At 40.3% G+C, this 4,680-nt stretch overlaps 1 pseudogene; it reads left to right on the forward strand.

The window, feature by feature from the left end:
* The first annotated feature begins 3,967 nt into the window (after positions 1-3,967).
* Positions 3,968-4,425, forward strand: LOC118616841 (annotated as a pseudogene).
* Positions 4,426-4,680: the final 255 nt, after the last annotated feature.

The raw sequence follows: 4,680 nt of genomic DNA on the forward strand, positions 1-4,680 counted from the left end.
TGTGAAAATGTTTCTGTATCTACTCACATTTGCTTTACTACCCAGCTTATCAGCTTCTTGAAGGCAGGGACTATCATTTAAACTTAGCACATAGGTTCCTCTTCACTATATTATTTTTTAATGCGATAATTAACGTATTCTATAAATATTTTTTCCATAATTTACTTTAATAACTTTTCAAAGGTTACCAAATTGTTTTATTTTGTCTTTCTAAAAAACCTTGTCTCATTTTAAAAATCTAGCTCTGCAGTCACACTGGCATGAAGTGGTAACATTGTGCCCTGTACATACTCAGACCTTCTGCGTTTAATCCTGGGACGTGTGTTACCCTCCTCCGGTGCTATTTGTCATGAACTTTCCTTCTAACAATATCTGTAGAAACGTGATAGACATGCATGTGACTGAGGAAGGCTATGTCTTTGGTCTGGAGCCTGGGTGTGTTTCTGAATGGCCTTGCTGAAGCTCTATAGAAACCAGTAGCTCAGAACAGGAGTCCAGATGGGAAAAGTACCCGTCCACCTTGCTGGGTGTTGCATTTTAGGCTCAGTGATAATGTGTCAGAAAGGCTCTACCCTACGACTACCCTAAGTTTTCTTGTGAAATGCTAAGATGGTTAGCTACTATGATATCTTAAATAACTGTCTTTGCAAAGGTTGAGAATAAAAGGGAAAATAGTGTGAAGAACACCAGCTGTGGAGTCAGAGCTGGACTTGAACCTGATGCACCACATACCACTTCTGTGGCTCACTGATCTCTCAGGGCCTCAATTTTCTCTCCTAAGTGGTAAATACAGTATTTCCCACTTCATGGGGTTGAGAGGAAATGAGATGATGTATATAAAATGCTCTCTGAAGATCTCTTCTCCTTTGAGACTACATGGAGGGACCTGGAAAGTATTATCCTAAGCGAAAACAAGCCTAACAGAGAAGGACAGGTATCATATGATCTCACTTATTTGTGGAATATAATGAACATAACAGTCTGAGAAACGGGGTAGTCCCAGAGATGTGGATGTGGGGTACAGACTGACAATCCTCAGAAGAGGGGGGTGGGGGGAGAGATAAACCACAGAACTCATGTGTGCATGAACAATGGACATGGACAACAAAGCTGGGGACAGGGCGGAGAGGGAGGGGGAGGGGGGAATTAGTGGGGGAAAAGGAGAAACATCTGTAACAAAAATAAATTAATTAAAAATAAATAAATAAAATGCTCTCTGTAATGCATGGCTCTTAATAAGCACAGAACAATTAAGCTTATATAACAGCTAAAATTTTATTGTGGCTGAACTTCTAAAACATATCAGAGCTTACATATCACCTGCACTATCTAGAGATTCTCATTCAGAGTCTTTGTGTGACCTTGAGCAAACCACTGCATGGGCTCCAGGGAAAATTTGACTGGAGGATTTCCAAGATTCTTATCTTCTGAATTTAAAATTCTGACTTTTAAATAGTAACTCGTATGACATTAAACCATTTTGAGTTTGTTAATCTTCTAATTGGTTTCCTTGTAATTACCTCATAGTTTGTCTTTCAAATGCCAGGTGACCTCCTGCCATTCTGGTATTTGAATTGCTGACAGTTGGAAGATGTTTACCCTCTGCAAACATTTCATTAGCAATGACCACAATCTTTACAGTATCACTGCATTTTTGTTAAGAATATAATCATTCCTCCACGCTCATGGTGCAACATTTAATTAAACAGTCCATTTGAGAAGCTATCAAATCTGTTCTGAAGGCCATGCTGGCTTTCGGCTGGTGGTGACCAGCCTTGTCTACCAAATGGTGTGCCTATTCTCATCATTCATTCAGTTAAAATTAAGTAAAACTAAAATCACAGATGACATTCTTAACTTAAGGGATGGTTATCATTTGCAAAGGGTTACTACAATATCAATAATTCTGTAAGTTTGATGTTATTGTCCTTATTTACAGGTGAGAAACCAAGCCTCAGTTTATGTCTTGTCACATAAATACAGATAAACCGGAATAAGTAATTTTAGAGCTGAGTCTCTATGCCTTGCCTTGGTTCTAGAGATTGCCCTTTCCGCTGCACAGTGTGGTTCTTCGTTGGAGAGATTCAGGGTAATTCACGCTGTGTGGCTTGAGGGAAAAATTGCTAACCAATCTTTAAATTCCTCCTTGACTATAAATGAACATACCGGCAAAGCAGAAGTGGGGATACATCAGAAATGTACTTAGGAGGCAATCAAAGAGAAAACAGTCTCTAAAAATGGTACTTTCAACAATTAAAAAAAGAAGTAGGCTAACATTACAGTGGTCAAAATTATGAGGACATCTCAGAGGCTGCACAGGAAGCAACCCTGGGGCATTACGAGAAGGTAGTGGAAACAGAGCCTTTTTAGCACCGTCAGATGTGTGTGACTTAGCTGGACCTCTGGGGTACGTGGCTGGAGAAGTAGGAGTCAGTTCTTCTAGCCTGGTCAGTCATACCGATGTCTGAAGGAACTGAGTGGTTGGGGAAAATCGCTGTGGCCGGGAGACAAGAGACCTCTTGAGCTTCAGTTTCTTTTCATCTCTAACATCCTATGACTGCATGAGTAAAATGCTCCCCAGTGATTATAAAGGTTGAATAGAAATCAGTCCTCAGGTTGAATTTAAGACCCAGCCATGCTTCTGAATCTGCTCAATGTGTGACATCAGACCTAGACCTAATTTTCCCCACTTACTAAGCCAGGAGTTAGAGTTAGAACAGCTCATCGCATATGTTATTCACATAAACCAGATATATGGAATGAATATCCTGCCCTCTCACATGTGCTTTCTCAAGGAAGAGACTGCAACATGGATTTGAGAATCTAGAAAGGTATGGACAGAGGGACAGGGAGTTAATTGAGAAATGAATGAACAAAACAACAGATTTGTTGAGTGGTTAAGATGTGTCATGTGATTTACACACACCAGTTCTAGTCTTTGTAATAGCCCTGAAAGGAAGACAGTTTTACCTCCACTGGACAGACATTGAGGTTCAAGCAAATTAAGAGACGTGCTTAAGGACTCTCAATACAAAGGTGAGCTCTTTTTCCATTAGACGTAGACAAGGACTGAGAGAGAGAGAGTTTTGGCTAGCGGGCAGATGGCTTCTGGCTTCCTAGTATTTTTGGCAGGTCTTAGTAGAAGCAAGGAAAAGATTATGCCACTAAATGTTTGAAGAGGTTGGGAAATGTGAGATGGAGGACAGACTTCTGACTGTTGGGTATCTTGAGCCTCTTGGCATTTTGATCGCAGGGGCATTGGAAGCTTTGGGGCTTGGGGGAGCATGAGCTCCTTGAATGCCTTTTGGCGTAGGTCAGTCCTGGGTGGCTGAGTCCTTTGGGGCTAGAGAGACTTCTGGTAAGGCAAGCTTGGTTTTGTGGGGCAGAACAGGTCCAAAAGCAAGGCAGGCTGGAGCATCTGCTTGGGGTACTTTCTGCTCAAGGCAAAGAGGGAGAGAGTCTGCTTAGTTCACCATGTAGGAAATCCGGGACTCAGGACAGATGCTCTGTCTAGAAATAGAGTATTTGCTTTCGCTGTGCCTATAAAAACCGAGATGTGACATGGCCTACATGGAATGAGGAATCCCAGCAATGGCTACATTTATTTTGAAGTATATATTAAAAATAGTAAAGAAGCACAGAAGGATATTCAGTTATATAGATTCAGGCTATATTGATTCATGTGTACTCTCTATGTTATAACCAATATAGCAAAGCTGTTATGTACACAGACATAAGTTGAACTAATTTAATACTCATTTGGCATATGACCTATGATATATAATTTAAAATGTGGAATGTTTATTCAATTATAAAAATAATCTCAAGAGAATGAGAAGACAAATCACAGACTGGGAGAAAATGTTTGCAAGACATATCTGATAAAGATCTGTTACCCAATATATACAAAGAACTCTTAAAACTCAATAAGAAAATAAACACTTGCCTTTTGGCTGCAACTACCAAAATGACCAACACATAGGGAAAGAGGAGAGGGATCCTCTATATGTTCTCTAGGCCTTTTAGAAAACATGAAATTGTTCCTTTGGCCACATATATGCAAATCTACAAAAAAGGCAATATTGTAGGTACCAAGGGAATGGCACTGTTAAAAAAATATGTCCCACAAATGTTCCCATGGCAACACTGGAAGAGTCTACAATGTCACCCAGCATGCGGTGGGCATTGCTGCAAACAAATAAGGGCAGTATCTGGTCAAGAGAATTAACGTAGCTACTGAGCGTACTAAGCACTCTAAGAGCTGGGAGCTTCTGGAACGTGTGAAGGAAAAATGGCCAGAAAAATATGGAAGCCAAAGAGAAGGGTTCTTGGGTTCAACTGAAGCACTAGCCCGCACACTTGGTGAGAACCGGTGGAACGGAGCCTGAGTTGCTGGAACCTATTCCCTATGAATTCAGGGCATGATAAATGTGAAAGACCAATGCACTGTAAACATAAAAGAAAGAAAAACAAACAATCTAACAAACAAAAAAATAGATGTAGTTAGGCACCCCAACAAAGATATACGGATGGTTAACAAGCATATAGAAAGGGGCTCCTCATCCATAAGTCATCAGGGGAATTCAAATGAAAACAATGATGAGTTACCACAACATACTTATTAGAATGACCAAAATCCAAAATGCGGACAACAGCAACTTCTGGAGAGGATATAGAACA

This window comes from Molossus molossus, unplaced genomic scaffold, assembly GCF_014108415.1.
Source record: "Molossus molossus isolate mMolMol1 unplaced genomic scaffold, mMolMol1.p scaffold_m16_p_5, whole genome shotgun sequence".
Lineage (NCBI taxonomy): Eukaryota > Metazoa > Chordata > Mammalia > Chiroptera > Molossidae > Molossus > Molossus molossus.